The 20,681-nt window shown below is 44.4% G+C and overlaps 1 protein-coding gene across 1 annotated transcript in view; it reads left to right on the forward strand.

Annotated features, from left to right (window-relative positions):
- Positions 1-20,681, forward strand: part of LRIG1 (leucine rich repeats and immunoglobulin like domains 1) — a 91,874-nt gene that overhangs the window by 27,774 nt on the left and 43,419 nt on the right. Inside the window, exons 2-3 of the mRNA XM_088171290.1 lie at positions 7,452-7,523; positions 12,126-12,200. The gene's annotated coding sequence lies outside the window, so the exon portion shown is untranslated. The remainder of the gene's footprint in view (positions 1-7,451; positions 7,524-12,125; positions 12,201-20,681) is intronic.

The raw sequence follows: 20,681 nt of genomic DNA on the forward strand, positions 1-20,681 counted from the left end.
CTGCTGGCAAGGGCTGTCATGTCCCCAGGACACAGAGGGGCTGTTCCTGCCCCAGCCACGAGTGCTGCTGAGCCTGGGGGATCTCACTGCAGGGACAGGGGCTCACAGTCCTACCCCTGAGACTGCTGGGGGACTTTCAAATCACTTCATTTCTTGAAATCTCACTTCTTTTTTTTTTTTTTTTTTTTTTTTTTTTTTTTTTTTTTTTTTTTTTTTTTTTTTTTTTGGAAAATGGAATTATTGAAATACTGAGAAAACTTGAGTGGGCCAGGATCAAGCTCTGGTGAAATGAGTATCCTCATTGTCTTCTGATGGTGAGGTCCATGAGTATCTGAGTTGCCCAGGTGATTTGTACATGTGTTGTGGAGTATTTGCATATATGTGAGATTATGGAGATTAAGTTGCATCTGACCCTTCTGTCTTAAGAAATAAAATAGGGGTGTTTAGAGAGATAATCTTCCAAGAAAAATAAAAAGAAAAAAGCAGACAAGAACTCTACTTGAGTTTTGCTAAGGTTATTAAAATAGGAGGAAATGGGATCCTAGGTTTTGTCAAAGCACACTTGTGTAAGCCAAACAGGGCCTAAAATAACCTGACACTGCCCTGTTGAAAGAGACAATAAGCCTGTAAAAATTCTTGGTGTAGGAGATGTGGAAGCTCCAGCAGCAGCTCAGTGTTACCCAGTGTTCCTGCAAAGGACTCCTGCCTTTCCTCAGCCCTGGGAGTGTGGCTGCTCATCCTGTGCTGCCTATTGCAGTCTGGCAGTCCACAATGACAGAGATATTTATGTTTACAGCCCTGGGTGAGCTGCCCAGCTGTGGTGGGTGCTCACCAGGCACCTCTGTGCCAGATGTGTGATCTGTGTGCACCCGAAGTTATGAGTGCAGAGGGGCAGAGCAGGAGGAGGAAGGGCCTGAAAGTCACTTGAAGGGTAGCATCATTCCCATGTTTCTCAAACCATACCAACCATATGCTAAATTAAATTGTAGTCTGGCACAATACTTCTCAGTCATGTGGTTTTAATTAGTATTCTTTGAGTTAATGACTGCACACATGCACTGGAGTTGGTGTGGTATCAGTTCTTTGGGGATCATGCTGCAGGAATTTCCTTTAGATGGTGTCGTTGGTCATGACTGAGAGTGATTCATGGTGCAGTTCTCTTGGTGTCTGGATGACCTCTCAAAGTTTGTCTTCACTGTCAAATTAGCTCATATTATGGCTTGAAGGCTGCCCTTAAGTTGACTCCCTCCTGCACATAAAGCCCCTTATATGAGCAGGCTGTTAACCCAAGCCAATATGATGCTGCTGCTGGTAATTTGAACAAGGGCATAAGTAAAGCCTGAGTGAGCACATCAGCTGAGCCACTAACAGAACCTCTCCATGGTGGGGCACAGCTTCACCCATGTGGGTGCTGTATCACCTCTCTGTGTCCTGCAGAATCCTCTTTTCTCCAAAGCATTTAGAGCAGCAGTCTGGAACATCCACCTCTCTGGTGCCCTGTATTTTGGTGCTCTTATCTCCTTCTAGGAGGTAACTCTTTCCCATGCTTGGTGTGCCTCCATTTCAGTCTCCTGTAAGCTGGATGCTCTGCACTTGTAGGCAGCACAGTGTATAGGGTATCCTATAACAGAAATCACAAGGGGCTCAGCTTAGGGCACGGTGCCAGGAAAGCTGCCTGGTGAAAAAGGACCAGGAGGTGCTGGTCTGACTATGAGCCAGCAAGTGCCCAGATGGCCGAGAAGGCCAGTGGCAGCCTGGCTTGTACCAGCAATAGTGTGGCCAGCAGGACTGGGCTAGTGATCATCAGCAGTGGCAAGGCCATGCACTGGATCCTGGGTTCAGTTCTGGGCCCCTCACTACAGGACACACAGTGAGGTGCTGGAGCATGGCCAGAGGAAGGGACTGGAGCACAGGGCTAATGAGGAGAGGCTGCAGTAGCTGTTTGGCTGCTCTTGCCTCATGGCAGTAGACTTTGGACCTGTCCTGTGTACAGGAATCAAAAATGGACTAAAGCTATATCTTTCTGTCCTGACAGTCCATACAGCCACCTGAACCCCATGTAATCTCTTTGGGTTTGTGCTTCAGCATTAATGCTCACCAGTCACTGCTTACAAGGACTCTGCCATCTCTCTAGCACCTCACAAACTTCTTTAAAAGAGACATTTGAGCATGCTTGCTTCCTGCACAGCTGTATACTTTTATCATGGGCAGTGTTCTCCCTCTCTTGCTCCCCTGGCCCCATCCTCAAGCTAATTCAGCTGCAGCCATGCTTTTCATACCCACTCAAGTGTGCATGAGGCCTCCATTCCAGTGCTGTAAAGCCATCTACAAACATGTGGGAAGAGGATGGTGCCTATTCAGCAAGCTGCAGACTAGGCAGCTATCTTTCCACAGATGAGCCAGAGGAATTTCTACTGCAGGGCTCAATTGTTCTGGGCCCTCGGCTCCCTTTTGTGCAGGAGCAATGAAAAGTTGTGTTATGACAACGGTTGACAAAGTGTTTAATGAAAGCCACAGTTGGCAGTGACAGAATTTCAAGCCATCCTCCTTTTCTCCAATGCCTGTCATCAGAAGGTGCAGAAACACTTTTGACATGCTCTTCTGCACTGACAGATAAATGGTTTTGATGTAAGGGTTGGAAACTTTCACCTTGCAGGACAGAACTCAGCCATTGTGGTGGTGAGCAGAGACCAGGAGCCATCTCTGTCTCTGTTGCTTTGTCTGGTGAGCCAGACAGGCACCTCTGTTTCTCTGTCTTCAACAGAGAGGTGATTTTACTCTGCACTGGTCAAGGTCCCAAAGCCAAACCAAAACTGGTAGATAAACTCCTGGTCTGCCCTGTACCTTGCCCAAGGTTGGCTTCTCACAGGTCAAAGAACTGACTGATCCCTCTTCACTGGCAAGCAGGACTCTTTCTGTGACAGCATTATTTCTTTTGGGAGGTAGTTGGAAAATACCCACTTATTTACCAAGACTTTCATTTCAGTCTCTGCAGTGTTCAGTGATCCACAGTGTCACTTTGACAATGCCAACTGAAGGCAAACACTGCTTTCTTACTCAGAGACTGGAATGGCTGAAAAGACACAACAGGGCCCTTCCCATATTGGTTTAACAGGGTCTCAGTTCCTGTTCACAGGCATCTTAGTGACAGGAGGGGAAAACCCTACATTGTTGGATTAGCCAATACAAGGAAGACTTGAAGTCTCTAATGGATAAATAATATGCAGAGCACTTTTCAAGCCAGTAAATCAGAATAAGTTGTAGAAAAATCTACCAACTTTTCGTTTCCAATAGAAGCTGATAAGAAAAAAACAATCTGAATGTTAGGAGCCAGATCAGGTTGGTGGTTCTGCTTTCTCCTCTGCCAGCTGTAAAACTTCTAACCTTTGTAGGATGCTTGCCTGAACTCACAGCCCAGGCTCTTGTCCTGAATTTCTATTAGTTGACTTCTGTTTTCTTTCCACAATTGCCTTGGAGGGTTCAAAATATCATTCCATCAGTAATTCAACATGTACCCATGCAGAGAAGCAGGCCCAGGGCACTGGGCAGTTTGTGGGCAGTCTCACATTTGGGCTCAGCTAACCTCACTTGTAGGTGCCAGGAAATGGGCAGAACATGCACCAAAGACATGGGCTCTTGGAACTGGCATAAAACACTGTAAGTGATGCTTTATAAACTGGCTTTGAAGAGATACCCAAGATGAGAGATACCTCAGAGGGCTGGGCAAGTGCTGATTTGGGAAAGGACAGGGTTTTGTTGTTGGGAGTTGATGGCTCTTTCTTTGAGGAAGACTATTTGGAAAACTGATGGCAAAATCATTTGTTCAGCAATCCATTGGGTGATTGTGTGCCATCATCCCTGAGAAGGAATGAATTCTGTGCTAGAGGAACAACAAATGTGACAGCTCTGCCCTCTGGACTTGGCATCTCCAGTCCTGCACTGCTGGTCTGCTCAGCTCAGAGGGGACAACCTGGTGGGGACATCAAAGCCCCTGCAGTGCTTCCTTCACTGCTGGGCACTTGGGACCCACGCTTAGGGGTGGGAGAGCATCGTGTGCACCCATGACCTCAAGTTTTGAGTTCCCTTCTTTATTTGCATTACTGCAACCCAACCAAGATTGAGGCCTCATTTCATCAGCATCAGGCAAACCAAGACAATACCTACCTCAATTTTATTTACAGTCTAAATAGACAAGACAGACAAAGGGTGGCTGTGGAAACAAAAGCTCTGGAGAGGTGATGTGACATGACCCGGTCACACAGCAGGAGATGAAGAGAGCCAGGAATAGACAGAGGTTTCCTGACTCCCAGTCCCAGTGATCTATCTATTGGAGCACGTTAATTCTTTCTCTCCCTTAAACTCTGTGACTGGCATGCCAAATACTGCCTAGTGAGGGGATCAGAGTTCTGGGAAACACATCCTTTGATTGCTAATGCTTCAGGCTAGAAATTCTTGGGTATTTTAACATAAGTTTAAATACAGCTAGTGCCGGAAACTCAGTAAGCTTTATTTTGGCATATCTATGTAATTTCAAGTCTCCTGTTTATTTTGTACTGGCTGTATTTCTAGCTTTCATTTCCCCACTGATTTTTGAACAGTGTATTGTACACTTAGTGAGGATAGTTGGTGGTTGGAGTGAGTGGTGTGGGGAGAACTGAAGACTTTGGTGTGCAAGAGGATGGAGTTCACCTGCATTTCTGCAGCAACTGTTGGAAAGTCTTTCTGTTGTGGGTCAGCAAAATCTCTCTGTGCTATCTGAAGAGCCAGCTACTTGTGCAGTGACTTTGATGTTCAAATGTCCTGAATGGCAGCAGGAATAATCACAAAGTCACTTTGTATGATGTTAAACTGTGGCTGTGAAATCCTTTAATTTATGAAGATATTTGTTTTTTCACTTGTGAACTTTTGAGGTTCACGTCAAGTCACTCAGTGCTTTAGCACAGGCCAAGCCAGGGATCTGGTCCCTCTGGCAAGTGTAGGGATGATCAGTTTTGGTGCATGTGTTCTTGTTTCTTGCTTCATAAAATAGCCTCTTAGCCTATTGTAGAGGAATGTGTTGAGGAGAAATACATTACTGTAAAAAATGTAAAGTTTGGCTGCAGTAAAAGGAACAGAAATACATGAAAACAGATGGATTCATGCACCATCATGTCTGGCTGTATTTCTCCCTTTTAGTTTGTCACTCGTGTTTCTGTATCAGCTTCATTGTGCTGAGCCTGTAGATGTTACCTGTTGTATTTTCTCTTTTTGCCTGTAGATCAGGCAGGGACAAGCTCCAACCTGATCTTACTGTGTGGTTAAAATAAAAAAAGGTAGTAATGTAATCTGTGGGCAAATTGCACTTTAATTCGTAATTGTGCTATGAATATGGACTTGGCTTTCAAACACACTGAGTTTAAACTGCAGTTTGACTTTTATTTAGATAAATGCCTTTGAGCTCATAGTGAAATGGATATCTGCTGTAGGCTGGTATTGATTTAAAGGTCTCTTGAGTGTTTTAAAAGACAGTAGGGGCTTACAGGACAGTATATTTTAAACTGAGATGCTTGGTTAGGTTTTACACTCCTGTATAGCTTCAGTTTCTGGGCTCTGTTAAGAGCCAGCCTGTGTTGTTGATTTGGAGAGCATTCTTCCACAGCAGGTATTGGCAAAAAATTGAACATTTTGGGCAAGATGCAAGGAGCTGCCTTCAGAGCTGAAATAATGGGAAATGGGGTCATGTGAGAGCCATCAAATGATTCCCTCATACAGGGGAAGGCTTTGAGGACTTCCCATAAATGCATTGCAAGAGGGCAGGTGATCAATATCTGCTTTTTAGCTTGAAAGAGGTGTTTATCACTTCCTGCAAAGTTGGTAAGCTTTGTAGTCTTTTAAGTCTTGGTATTTGTAAGGCTGCTGTGAGCCTGGATTTCTGAGTGCAGTGTGTTAGTGCTATTTCCCATCCATGCTCCTCTGGCAGCTGCCTTTTCTCTGTGTGTGCCTCAGCTCTTGGGTCACAGAGCATTGGTAAAAGTTCACTAGGTGCCTCGGTGACTTAGGTCCTGTTTACCTGGTTGGGTTCCAGACCTGCTTGCTTTCTGTGGGCACAGTTTTAAAGCAAAGAAAAACCCAAACCAGGGAAGATTGGCCAGTTTTCTAGTCAGACTGGCTTGGTGGTATGAATAAGCAGCTCAATGTTTGAGGGCTTATCTAAAATCAGGCCGTGAATCTTTTGGGCTGTGTTCAGAGGTGCAGTAAGAGGGTGTAACCTCCCTGCAGAGGAGGCAGGAGGGTTGAATTTTACCCAGGGTAATATCCGAGAGCAGGGTGTGGAGCAAAGTAAAATTAAAGAAGTCCCCCTCACAATTTCCTCACAATTTACTGTGGTTGCTTTTTTGCTACCACCCATCAATTTGCCTCCTCCCTCTTTAGATTACACACTCACAGAAACATGCCAGCCCTGCATGCAGAATGGTAATTAAAGCACTTGTTACTTTCTGCATCATTAGTCACTTGGTCTTAATTGATCTGGTACATCCCTAGCTGCAGGTTTGACCTGTCCTGTGTGGTGTGCTGAAAGTGCATAACTTGGAGGGAAGATTGCTGTTGCACTGTATGATGCTATGGCAAAGCTCTTGCTGGTGGTTTCTGGAGCTGGCACTTCGTTTGCATTATTTTGCCTGCTTGCTGTCCCTAGCAATCCCTGCAGTGTGTTCCTTCCTGAAGCTTGTTGAGCTCTGGATGTGTTTCCCTTCAGGGATGTCCTGTGAGGCAGATCTGCTGCTTTCAGATAATGCAGCACAACCCATTTGTCGTCCACCAGTGCTATAATATGATTTAGATTTGGGCTGTTGGATACTTGGAAAGTGTTGGCTGGGGTTGTTGAGGACCAAAGTGTGCATTACTGTGTGGCTTGAACGCTGTATTCACTGATTTAAAAAAAAAAATTAGTGATAGACTAATTATATCATCTTGTTAGAAGACATAGAATATATTTTATGTTTACACATAGTAAGTGTGCATACCTATATATGTGTATTTTGTGTGTAACACACAGTGGTGTAAAAAATACTCTGTGTGAATATAGCTATAAAATATTTAGTGGAAGGTTTGTTGATTGTTTCAGTTCAGACTTAATTTGTCAGGAAATATCCTATTCATCTATGATTAGTTTTGTGGTTATGAATAACCAATAGTAGAATAATAAATGTAATTGTGTAATATGAAGACAAATTAAAACCACACTAATCTAATGCAAAAGAGGAAGAAGCTTGGGGAGAGCTAGATAACATTTTTGTTATGGAACTAAACTCACTTGTGTATTCAGCAGAAAAGTGCTGTTCTCCTGTTTAAGTTCTTTTAAAAAAGCCAAAACCCAAACCCTCCCAGTGCAATCCAGAATAATTAAGATGACTGTTGTGCTGAGCATGATGGCTGCAGTTTGCTGATCCCACTGTCTTTTATTTTAACAGAAACCTGAGCTACAACAAGTTGGCAGAGATTGATCCTTCTGCCTTTGCAGAGCTGTCTAACCTGCAGGAAGTGTAAGTATTCCTTCAAAGGTTTTAATTGTATTTTGCCAGGGCTGCTTGTGGGCTTTGAGGAAATTATATCTCGTTTCCTAAGACAGTACTTTCCTTTAGCTAAGTTGAATGAGCAGGTCTGACTTGGTGTGGGATTTTTTTTCCTCCATATTGTACCTGGGCTGCTTCTTTTAAACTAATCAATTAGCAGAACACAACATCCCAATTAAAACAGCAGAGCTGTTATTGGAAATCATTGGAGTTTGCCTCCCTTGGTGTTGTGCAATGCTTGAAGGGAGCAATTCAGCACACCTGAACATACACACAAAGCTCCTTGCTGAAAGCATAACCCTGAAGCGAGGCAGAACAGCCTGGATTGTGATACCTGATGCCAACCTAGCCCAAATCTCCCAGGAAACAAAGGTGTAGTGTAGTGGATAACAAAGCACTTAACTGTGTCTCCTCCTCTCTCAGACATTTGTGCTCCTTTTGGAACCAGAACAAATTCTGTTGGCAGTCTTGCTAGAAGAGGCTAAACCAGCAGAGTTCTGGGGGGGGAAAGAGGAGCTGGTGAAGGTCTGAATGCCTGTGCCTTGCTGGTAAAGGAGACCTGTATCAGGGAACTGCAGGTTTTCCAAGCTCCTGGTCTCTGGGAAGGCTCAGCAGTTTGACTCAGGGGCTGCACTGTCAGCCCTTCACAGGGATTCCTGGAGCTCTGATTTTGGGGTTTAAAAAATGAAAGTGACTTCAATTGCAGACGGTGGGCTGAGGTAATGAGCTCGTGTTTGCCTGGTGAATCGCTGGCATACTTGAGGTTTGGGCTCTGTTTGAAGAGCTACTGATGCCTCATGGGAAACTGAAAAAACATTTCCTTTCAGAAACAATACTTTGCTCTATCAAGCATTTTCTCTTGTCCTCTGTCTGTTTTCATTAAGTGTTGGCTCTGGGACTCATGGAGGGGCCAGATCCTGTGATTCTTAAATAGGCAAAAAGTAGAATTCTCCCTGACTGATGCCTGCTGGATTGGACTATGGGGATTAATGTGGCATCTCTCTCCTGACCTGATTGTCCCTGGCTCCTCTGTTTACATGAATAGTAGGGACTTGCTGGGAATCGTGATTAAGTGAGGAATGTATATCTGAAGTGACTGCAGTGCTCTGAAATCAGCTCTTCGTGGTCTTTAGAGAGAAAGTGATGTAGGTCAGCAGAACATTGCCTGTAGGATCTGTTTTCTCAACTTCTCTTTTAACTGTGCAAAGCCTTAAATTGCTCTGTGCTTAAAGAAGAGAATTGCAGCCCTGATCCAGTGAGACTTTATAATTATCCTAACATGACTGTGGCTTAGCAATAGCTTTTATTCATGGAAGTGCCTGAAGGCGTGTAACTTCAGGGAGCATGGGGTGGGAAATGTGTGTGGCTCCTGATTGCCCAGGTAAGGAATTCCCTTGAGCAAAGTGCTGTGTGTGTAAAGAGCAGGACAAGCCCTGCACTGAACAGTTAAATGCTCTGAAAAGGTGTCAGGGTTCCTGGGGAGATAAGTAATGCAGCCCACAAAGTAATGGGTAGATAAGAGGTGCTTGCTGTGTCAGACAGGGCTAGGGAATAGGGAGAGAGCAGAAGAGTGAGTAGGAGGGAAAGGGAGCAGTCAGAATTGGGAGACTGGAGGGGAGGCAGAGGTCTGGAGCACAGCCTGGAAGGCAGGCTCTGGGAAGTGTGAGGGAGAAGCTCTATTAAAAGCCCTATCTACTAATCTTGGTTGCTTTTGAATAACAGCTAAACCACAGACCACTGAAATAAACTTCATTTCATGAGGAGAACCACATCAATATTGCCAGAGCATCTCCTTTCTGAGGAGTTTTTTTTTTAAGCACTTTACAAACATTCATGAAATAAGCATCATGCTGTGGCATGTCTTGAGAGCAAGTCAGTGTTTCTCTGTGCATGCTGTGCTGGGCAAACCAAGGCACCCTCAGGGAAAGAGATTGCCCCAAATAATAGATGCATTGATAAGACCTGAAACCTCCCATGATGCTTCAAACGTGCTGTCTGTGGTTCCTGAGCATTACACAAGGCTTAAAACTCTGTGTGTGTCTCTCCATCTGAATAATTAGTGTGGTATATTTTTAAAGCATTTTGTTTTCCCTCGATTTAAAGAAAATATCTGCAGACCAAAAGATTTAAACTTTATACTTTACCTTTGATGCTCCGCTTTGCTTTACTGAGATTGTGACAAAATCATAGCAGAATTTACCCTTCACTTCTCCCTTTCCCCGAGTTTAAGCAGCTGTTTGTGTGGTTTGTTTTGGTGGCCTTCATGAGAAGCTTTTAATAAGTTTGTGTGGGATGAAATTTAGTGGCTCAAAGTGATGCAAAACCCAGTGATCCCACTTGCCCTGAAATAAGTGGTGCAGGCTCAGGGTAGGGGCTGGACTGGGACATTATTTTCCTTCAGGACACTTGATCTTTCATCCCTTTTGGTGGCTTCATCTGATGCCAATGCCCTGGTGTCCATCCATTCCCATTCCTTGGTTGGAGGATGGATGGAGGGTGCTGCTGTGGGTGCCCCATGGTCCTTTCTGGGGTTTCCTCAGGTCACATGGAATCCACCAAACTGATGGTTCATGGCTCCCAGCCTTTCCAGGCTCACTGGTAGCAAAGAAAGTAGTAACCATGCTAAAATTCCTCTCCAAACAACTCACCTTTTATTTTCTAAAGTGCCTTTCACTGAAAGCTCTGGAGAGCTGTGCTATTTTTGAGCAGGCTCCATTTCAGCTTGACACCAGCCTGGCAACTGGACTGTAAATATTTTATACGGGTGGCCCCCCCTTCCTCCTCTGCCTCAGCATCCAAGAGGGTTTGTGTCGTCAGAGGTGAGGGCTGGGGAAGGAGACTGAAAGTTTAAAGTTGTTGGCTCTTCTGTTTTGAGGGGGTTTTTTTTCCCCCCATTTTTTTTTCCCCTTTTTCAATTCCTTTACATAGGGAAAAAGGGAAGATGAGTGGGAAATCCCAGGCAAATACAGAGCTTGGCTGTCTCCTCTGTGTCAGCAAATGGTGCCTGTGAGCCAAAAGAGAAAATGAGGTGGGAGAACCACTTCTGACTGATTCCTGACATGGCAGGAGGCTGATATATGAATATCACACTTATGTCAGAGGAGGGTTTGACCACTTGTTAGACACTGTTTGGTGTCAGAGCTGCTTAACCAGAGCTGACCCAGGCTTCTTCTCCAAAAGATGCTCAGTTAGATGTTAATGAAAACGTGCTCAAATAAGCATTTTAAACCTTTTTCCAGCTTGCTCTGTGCCTTTGGAAGCTCTAGACCATGTTGTAATATGAGCAACAGTGAGCTTTTAGTTGCAGAGTGGAGCTCCTTGCTGAATTGCAATGCATCTGGCTTTTTTCCCTTACATTTTAAGGCATGGGTATAATGTCAGAGGCAGAGGAAAGCTTTTATCCCAGCAGTGCTTGGAACTCCTCGTGAAATCAAATATCTTGCCTCCTCTCAGAGGAGCCAGAAGGGAAGTTCTGGGATGAATGTGCCACTGCCCTCTCCCACCTGCCAAAAATAGTGTTAAAGGAAAGAAGGGGGGAAAAAAAGCCCAGCATAGTTTAGGATTGCTCCTCCTTGTGCCTGTGGCTTTGCACACCTCAGTTGTACAGCTTTGGGATGCTGTGCTGTGCACCCAAATTGTGATGTTTTCAGGATTCCCTGCAGAAGGGAAGTTCTGCAGTGACCCATGGAGGCTCGGGAGCAGGAGCAGTGGGATCAGAGGTGATTTGGGGGTCCTGGGGAGCCTGGCCAGGGCTGGGCTGTGATCACTGCAGTGAGCAGTGAGGGGGGAGTGGGCAAGAAGACTGAGAAATTAGGTAATTTTCAAGCAGCCAGACGAGCGACTGTTACAGTAATTAATTGACTAATTCACCGTACAAACAAGGGCTCTTTAAAGCAAGGAAGAGGCAGTCACATGGCAGGGATCTGCTTTCAGTCAGCAGAACACTGGAGGCATTAGGGCCTTGCAGGGGACGTCTCTGTGCTGGTGGTGCAGGAGTGGGTGACCTGAGTTCCATTAACGCTGGGCTCTCTGTGTCCCCCAGCTGCTGGAGCAGAGCCCTGTGTCTGCTGACATTACTGTCACTGCCTGCTGCTGCCGTCTGGGGAAATCCCTCTGGGACTTCCAGAGCTGCTCCTGGCATGGAGAGGATGCCACTGGGTTGTGTCCCTATGCCCTGACCTGGTGTGGAGGGGGGTGAGCAGGGGCTGCTGCTCAGGAAGGGGTGAAATTCCTGTCCTGAGGCACTGGACACATGGCCTTGAGGTGCCAAAGTCTCCTGTCTCAGGCTTGACTCTGGGATGGAAACACAGGCTAGTGGAGGGCTGTGGCACAGTGCTTTCCTGCCTGGCACTTCAGGGAGTGGGTGGCAGGGAGAGGGAAAAAGCCTTGCTCATGTAAAGGCAATACAGAGGAACCAGTGTTGGTGGCTCTCGTGTATTAAAGAGTAAGGTGAGGCCATCAGAGGTCCAGACAAACCCCTGGAGATGGAAACTTCTGCCCCAGTGTAACCTCCCCTGCTCCTGTATGCTTGGGCACTGCTTGGCTCTAACCCTCAATTTGTGTTTCTTGCAGGAGACTGGACAACAACGAGCTGACTGCCATTCCCTCCCTGGGACCTGCTGCTTCCAGCGTGCGCTCCCTGCACCTGTGAGTACTGCCCCTCCTCGCTGGGCTGGCTTCAGCTGCCTCTGAGAGGCTCATGGGTGTCACACTCATTACTGCTGGATCTACATTTTGGTTTTTGGCCTGGTGGCACCTTAATTAAGGAACGTATCTGGAGTAGTGAGGTTCTGTGTTGTGCTCATGGTCAGCGGTAACTTATGTCAGTAAATTCCACAGGTTGAATAAAACTCCCTCTTTCTTTCCCTCTTTCTTTCCCTCTTTCTTTCCCTCTTTCCCTCTCTTTTTTTTCTTTGGGTTTCAACCATTAAGTCCTACTTGTGCTATTAAATTTTACCTTTCCTTTACTGTTCTTTTTTTTTCCCTGGCCCTGTTCTGATAATTTCTTCTTTCCTCTTAAAGCCAGCCTATTCATATCTTGAATCTTTTAGGGAACTCATTCCAGACCTGTTTTTATGATCTCTTTCAACTTCTTTTTAACACTTTCTTTTGAGAGAGCAGTGGTTGTAAAGCATGATCTGCAGAAGGTTTGAAGTTCCTAACTTTGGTAGTTTAGATGACCACAGAAGTATTAGACACCTGAGAGCCCTTGTGTAGCAACCACCAGGGATCTTGGGTCATTGATGCTGCTGAAGGGAATAAAATGTTTAAATATCAAACTATTTAGTAACTCAAGAGTGTGGGTTTCTGAGATTATTTTTGCATGTGTCTGCTTGTAATGTGCACTGAGAAGGAATTTTGCTGAGGTATGCATGATACCTCCCAAGTTCCTGGGAAGTGTTTGTAGCTAACAGAGACTCCAGCAGAGTCCTGGAGCAGTTCAGGTGGTGGCTTCTAGCCTGCATGGCCCTGCAGTACACCTGCAGGCAGGTATCTGTGTTTTCCATGGATTTGGTAATTCTTGTGGTGGAAAATTCCTGTGACCACACCACCAGCTGATTCATTGGCCTCTTGCTCAAAAGGCTCTGACTGATTCTGAGGTAGCCTTGATCTGTTGACTTACTGTGCTGTCACATTTGTGTTGTGCACCAGGGTTTGAAAAAGACCTCCAGAAATCTGATTTATGGATGGAAAGCTTGCATAGAATTTGCCATCCAGGGATGTAGTTTTAGGCCCCCCAGATCGGCTTCTCTTACTCACGAAGTCCATAAATGCTCTGAGTTCCACAAGCCCCTGTTGTTATTTTTGCTATTAATTTAGCCGTTGGCAAAGAACCAAATTGCTGGAGCTTTGGGTTTTTTATTCCTGAAATGAAATAAGCAGTTTGGAAAGGAGGAATAATGACTGGTGGAAGGCAGTAGATTTACTGCTCCTCTGAAATTTCAGAGTGGTGCAGAAGGAAGGAGAAGCTACAAAGCCAAATGATAAAAGGATGGTATTCTGAACAAACCTGCTTAGTATCACTTTCCAGAAGTCTGAATTGCTCTCCTCAGCTGCAACACATAAATAACTCTGATAGTGGGATTTGTAATGCTGCTGTCACACTTGTACAAGAAGGGTCTCTTTGTTTAGCTTGTATTAGAGAATGCCACTTTTTTTCCCTCTTGCATTTCCTTTTAATTTTTATCAGAGATAAAAATAACCTGAAAGATGTTTTAAAGTACTTGCTTCAATCAATGTTGCTGACTCACATTGGAATGATTTGCTGAGGAAGTGTTCTCCATCTTTGGGAGTCTTTAATCAGTTGGTTGTCTTCCTAAAAAAGCCAACCTAAAGGTTGGCTTCCTAGGTTAATGGGCTTGATAGGCAAATTAGTGGGTATAGTTATTTAGCCTTGTGTGATATAAGGAATCAGATTATATGGTCATACTGGTTTCTTCTGGCCTTACAATCTGTGAAGTAATAATTGGGGAGGCTGCCAAACCAAACCCAGGGTGAAGACTCATAATGAAGACTTGTGTACAGAGAAACTGGTTTCTGTTTAAGTGTATAGTGTTACAGTGTATTCTTAATGCTAAAGAAAAATAAATACATTTCCTTTTTTTTTCAGTGTTTAGAAATGTGTGAAGTGTGTTTACCTCACAAACCTCTGAAGTAGGTTTTGTATATTGCATGTGGTTAAGTATTTCCAAAGGACTGTTAATGTATTATAAAAGCAAGGGTTGTGTATTTGTCATTCAAAACAACCCTTCTGAATGAGTTACTTCATCTCCTGCTCTTCCTAAACAGGAGAACACACTTTTTCTCCTTTTGGGGCTGGGAGAAAGAATACTGCCAAACTCAAATTTCCCATAAAGTTTTGTCTCTTGTTTTTTGTTGTTGTTGGGGTTTTTTTGTTTGTTTGGTTTTTTTGTGTTTTTTTTGTTGTTGTTTGTTTTTTTTTTTTTAATGAGCTTTGCTTTGCATTCCCTGCTTTTGAGTTTTCCATACCTGTCTCCATCATCCAGAACTTGCCTGACCCCACGTGTGTGAGGACCATGGGCCAGTTAAGCATATATAAAGCATGTGAGAATCTGCTCAAGAGAGAATTCTCAAGGCTTTCTGCAAAGCTTTGGATGTCCCAGGCTGCAGATGGATGCAGACATAACATATGTATCAAAAATGCTTTGTCCTAATATACTGCTATGAAGTTTGGTTCAGTTTAGTTATTCCTCGAAGAATCAGTTTGTTTGCCTTGCATGCTGAAAATATTGCCAAAGTCGTTCATTTCAGCAAGAGCAAACATAAGGGACTTGATAAGGCTTTTAATAGAACAGAAGGGAAAAATAATCTATGTACGGGTTACCAAATAAAGACAGACATTAAATGCAAACATCTGTTAGTGCAAACAAAAGCCAGGAAATTCAGCTGGGAGGGGGAGAGACCGAATCTGGATTCATTCCGAAATTACATCGAAATAGCTGAGAGGAGAACCTTGCCTGAAATTCCCACAGCATTTGTGATTTAGTTACAGTTCCTAGACTTGGACATTTGGGAGTTGATGGCAGGATGTTTTCACTGACATGCCCTTGGCTGAGGATTTCCCATCCCATTGCAGTGTGTTAACTCTGAAGGCTCTCACCCTGTTACCTGATCTGGTGGGGAAGGGGATGATGGAAGAAACCATTTATTTGCAGAACTTAGTCTGTTTATATCCAACTTCCTCACTAACTTGCATGGAAGAACTCTTAGGCTTGCCAGGTTAAAGGAGCTGAAATCAACCCTGCACTGGTCTGTTTTTATGGGTTTCCTACACACCCCTGAGCAGGCACAAGCTCAGCCCTTACTCTGGGTCCTGTCTTCACTGCTGCTGCATCTACCTGCCTGTGGATAACTGCATCCTGGAGGGGTTTGGGGTATTTGGACAGCGTGATGGAGGTGGATCCTGGTCCTCTGCCCTGGCTCCAAGCCTGATTCAGTCAGCATCCTCTGACACAGGCTGAAGGGCTCAGTGGAGAGTGCTGACCAGACCTCTGGAGCAAGCGTGGTAAACGGAGCACACTCTGCCACATCCTTAGCTGGATGGGAATTAAGGAAGTTAACAGATTAAACACTTAAAAATAACTTTCATTTCTTTCACTGTAAGTCTTTTAAGCCTCCAGCCATTTAGGAACAAAGGGGACAGTGACCCACAGCAGTCAGCTGTGTGTTACCAACAGGCAGAGCTGTTTGAGATGCTTTGGCCCCATCTTGCTCCGAATAAGCACATATAACAAGGAGCACAGAATAGGGATTTTTAGAGCAAAAGAGTGTGAAATAGGATTAGCTGATTCACAAGAAGATGCAGTGACACTGCAGTGTATTTACTGGGGAAAGAGAAATCAATAGGACTACTCTGCTGCCAAACTGAGCAGAAAAGTCTCTTGAAGAAAATCAATCTTCTTTACAGACTCATTAATGTAAAGATCAATTCACATTAAACTGTAATTAAACAGAGAGCTAATAGGAGAAGGGTAAGTGATCTACTGTGCCCCAGGCAAAATATATCATGTAAAATTTGAAAACTAAATACATGGAAAATTGGAAACTGGGAGTAGCAGGGAACATGCTAGGACTGCTTGAGAAAAGGCTGATGAGATGCTGGTTGGGGCAGCATGATCCTCATGGAAAGGAGGGTACTCTGCTATTCCAGCTCATGTCAGGTAAGACAGGTCAAAGACTTCTGCCAGTCTCTTCCATTTGACTTGCATGGTTTCTTGTAGAGCTTTTCCTCTTAAGTGCTAAGGATTTCATTATAATTCTGGTTAAATTAGCCACATTGTTAAGATTGTGACCCTTATTTTTTTTCTAACTTTGATTTTCTTTGACTCTCATAAGACCTTTGTACTAGATTAAAGTTGACTGGTCTTGGAGGTCCATAATGTGGCAGAATCAGGGTCACACTATTGAGCTGTTGCCTCATTCTTTCACAGTGAAGGCTTGGGAAAGCAGCTGTTATTTTAGTGCTGTTTGCACTGCTTCACTTGTGTTGTCAGATGGGGTTTGCAGAGACTTTCTGAAAACCCATGTGGTCCACTAGATTCTTTGAGCTGCTACTTTGCTTTCACCCAAGACAAAGGTGTCTTGCTTTGTGAGCTGACACAATGCAAGCAGTCTGTGCTCTGGGTGGGATCTCACAAATCCACCTTCCTTTCTGCAACATTTCCTGGGAGCTGGGGTTATGGTGTTGAGTTCTGTGACCTCACTTCTTGGCTTTTCAAGTTAAGATAGTGCAGACTTGGTGGAGCATCAGAACTGCAGCTGCAGCTCTGTCCATGGGTGACCCCTTTTAGAGGGAAGAGCTCAAAGCTGCTGCCATCTGTGCTGCTCATAAAGCACAGCTCAAGCCTGAGCTGGTCCCTACACGAGGTGTGAGCTCACTTCGTGTTCCTGGCTAGGCCAGAGTAAAACCCTCTGTGTAGGCGGTGCTGAGAGCTGGGAAGTTTGGCTTACAGGAAGAATGAGCTTTGAGCTAACACGACAGTACAGACCGAGCCTTGGAGGCCATTTGTGGCCTGGGATCCTGCTGTGCTAATTGCTGTACAAACAGAACAACTGCCTTGACCCCCAAGGGGTTTAATCTGCAAGTCATCTTTGCTGGAGTTAAAAAGGGATGATCTAACAATTAGAAATAAGGAGACGACTCTGTTAATTCCATCTGGGTCGCAGCAAGAGGTTTTGTGCTCATAAGCACAAAATCCAGATGACTCAGACGCAGCCGTGTGCGGGGTCTGGTTGAAGTCAGCAGGCTCTGCTTGTGTGCAGGACGTGCCTTGGGCAGCTCAGAAAGCCACGCTGCCTTCCCCTCTTCCTAATTATTGGCCCAAGGAAAACTTTCTCTGGGAGCTAAGGCAAAGTGGTGTAAGTGGGAGCAGACTCACCCCCAGCCCCTGCTTACATCACTTAGGAGGTGTAATGTCTGCAGGGGCCAATGCTCCAGTGTTTGCTTGGGCAATTCCCCTTGGAGATGGAGAGAATTGCTTTCTGAGAGTTTAATCCACACTACAGGCTATACTAGTGAGCTTCTGGGTTTGAATGTGAAATGTATAAATATGGAAAGGGGAAATTAAAAGAATGCTGACAGTCAGGCTGCTCAGTGTGCAGCAATGTACAGGCATAAGATATTCTGAAACCCACCTCTTAAGTTTGTTTTGCTCAGAGTTCATAGTAAGGCTGTGGTGTGTAAAGTCTGCAAGTTTTTGAGGCCGGAGACTGCAGGAGCCTTTCCCAGTGGAGGAAACTCTCATTAATCATGTGCTCCCAAGCACCAGAAGAGATGCTGTTTTGACTGCTCTTTTGGGCTGTTGGAATTGTTCTAATCATTTGCATGTCCTCTTTGAGCTTTTAGATATAACATGAGCACATGGAAATGGCAAAGGATCTGAGGCTATTCCAGGGAAATGAGTAATCATTTCTTCTAGAAAAGCAACAGCAGTAAAGCACAGTTATCAGGCTCAACAAAAGAGCATCAGAAAGTAATCTGGGCACATACAGCAGAGTGTAAAAATTGGCCAGAGGATAAAGATAGTGAAAGTTGGTGGCAGCTCATGAAATACCAGTTACCCCTGGAGGCTGCTCTATTATGTATTTAGTAACAAGGATAAGCATTTTGTGCAGCTTCTTCTGTGAGCAGAGAACTGCTTTGAGCTAGGCCAGATCTGCTCTGGCATCTGTGTGGTGCTCTGCAGGCCATGCTGGGATGGGTTGTGTCTGGAGGAAAGTGAGGACACCAGTGGTCTTGTGGGACAGAGCACAAGGGTAGGAGTTGGGATACTGGAAGAGGATCTTTCTGTGCATGACCCACATATTCATTACACCCCAAAGCAAATTCCCCCTTTGGGTGGATCTGCTTCCTCCGAGCAGAAGAGGATCTACTACAGGGCAGGTGGAACTCCTGGATATAAAGCATCTCCAAGGGCAGGTGAATATTTGTGTACAATGCACAAAGTGGTTTCCAAGTTCTGTCCCTCTGCAGATCAAGCCTAGATCAGTTGTTAGGGTCATTTGCAGCCATGATCTTTTGTTAAGGTCAGTATGAAAAATAGCTTCATATTTGAGCCTTAGAATAGCCCAAACTTACTACTATTAATATCTGTGGTAGATTGACTGCCTCATTTAATGGCATATGGCAAATAAAGCACATGTCTACAAAAGCAATTCCTTTGTTAGTCTTCACAGACCAAGCAGATTTCAAATATAAATAACTTGCTGAGTTGAAAGTTTTTTTAGTGTATTGGAGTTTCCTGTCTGAAAACTGCTGGCAATGGCAATTAAATGTGCTCAGAGGTGAGTAAAAGGGAAGTTGAAGCTACAGTAAAACCAAGTTGAATTATTTCTGGGTAAAATTCTCTCTCCATTTTCCTCTCTGAAAGCTTGACCAATTCAGTTTTTTAACAAAATTGCACAATATCAGGAAGCTCTCAGTATGTGTTCCTGCTTCCCTACTAAGATTAGTCCTCAGTTATCCTGGTTGTAGACAGTGGTGCTTGCTCAGAGCATGAAAGAGATGCCCAGAGAGGAGTAAGAACAGGGCTTGGGGTAGAACTGTGGGGTTTGAGTAGCATAAAATACTGGCACCATTAGGAATAGTGTAGGGCGAAGAAAATGTTCACTTGAATGTGATCCTTCTATGTGCAGGTTGGAAAAGATTAGCAAAAAAGTCCATAGCTCATTTCTAACTGAATAAAAGACAGCTACATGCTGGATTTTCTCTTTATTTTTAACCCATGTCAAATTCTCCAATTAATTGCAGAGGTGAACAATAGAGATTATGTCAAAAGTGATTATCTTGCAAAAGCAGCCCTGCTGGGGGTGTGCATCGTGGAAAATGTGATTGCTGGTTAAGACAGATGAGAAAGTGATCTGTCACACCTTCAGATGAAGTGATCACTTGAGAGGCCACCCTCCCTTACATTTGTGTGCATAACTCCTGCTTGTTAACAGGAATTCCACGTGAATATTGATTGGGAATAAGTGGTTGGGTGAGTACATGTTCTGTCTGTCAAACCATTTAATGTTCAATTGCACATCAGGGAAAATAGCAAAGGTAGCTGGAAAATGAAACAGGAGTGCAGGGCTGTCCAAGAGAAAGGACAGCTGTGTTAGTGGTCAGATCTGAGCAGATAAAAATGAGTTGGGGAGAGGTAGAATTAAGAGTTGATGACAAAAGAAAGAATCTATAAATGGCTCATGGATTTTAGACTTAAATATCGTTTCCTATCCAGTCTGTCTACTGTAGATCACCCATTCTGTGCCAGCAGTTGCTGAACAGGGTGATGATGAGCATGAGCAATCAGGCCAAGGGATTGGACTTTCTGTAATCCCTCAGATGCCCTGGAAAAGGAACACGTTTTGGTGATCTTACCAAGATATTTTTGCCCTCAAGGTTGTTTTCTTGAGAAAGCAGTTATCTTTTTCAAAATAGGAGGAACTGAAGAATTAAATGGTCTTACTGAAGAAGCCTGAAGAACTTACTGGCTAAGTGGTGGTGAATGCTTACAGTTGACTTTACAAGATCTTTAGCAGGGAAGCTTGAACAGCCTGTTTTATACCAGCCTGGCTTGGCACAGAGGCAGTTCTACTCTAACCCCCAAATTTCCTCTTCCTTGGATGTTTTGACACCTTGTTCTGGGGTTTCCCAAAGCCACCCTTCCTACTCGATGAGCTTTGTTAGCAGCAGGGTGCCTGGTCTTGTGAAGAGCAGCTCTTTTCTTTGCTGACTTGACCACTGCTTTTCCATATTGGAGCTATTCCTTCTTGCAGGCTGAGCAGTGTGAGCTGAGCAGAGCTGAGTGAAGTCTGCCCAGAGGCAATCCCTGTTCCTGTGACCTTGCTGACAAGACAGATAAGCCCTTTCAACAGAGCACAAGTGTGTGTCATGTTGGAGCAGACAGAACGCCAGCCTATCTACATCTCTCAAGTGTTAACAGGAGTTTGACTGGCCAGTCAAAAATGTGTTTCTTCAAATGCTGCCTTTTTCAAGAGGCAGGTCTTTTAGCAGCTTCTACTGCAAGTTCCATGAGACAGAGAGTTTGATGGTCTGGAAGATGAATTCGAGTGTGTTGCCCTTTCTTTACCTCCCTTATCATCCATGTAGTTAAATGCACCTGT

The sequence above is a fragment of the Sturnus vulgaris genome, chromosome 11, assembly GCF_052056855.1.
Source record: "Sturnus vulgaris isolate bStuVul1 chromosome 11, bStuVul1.hap1, whole genome shotgun sequence".
Lineage (NCBI taxonomy): Eukaryota > Metazoa > Chordata > Aves > Passeriformes > Sturnidae > Sturnus > Sturnus vulgaris.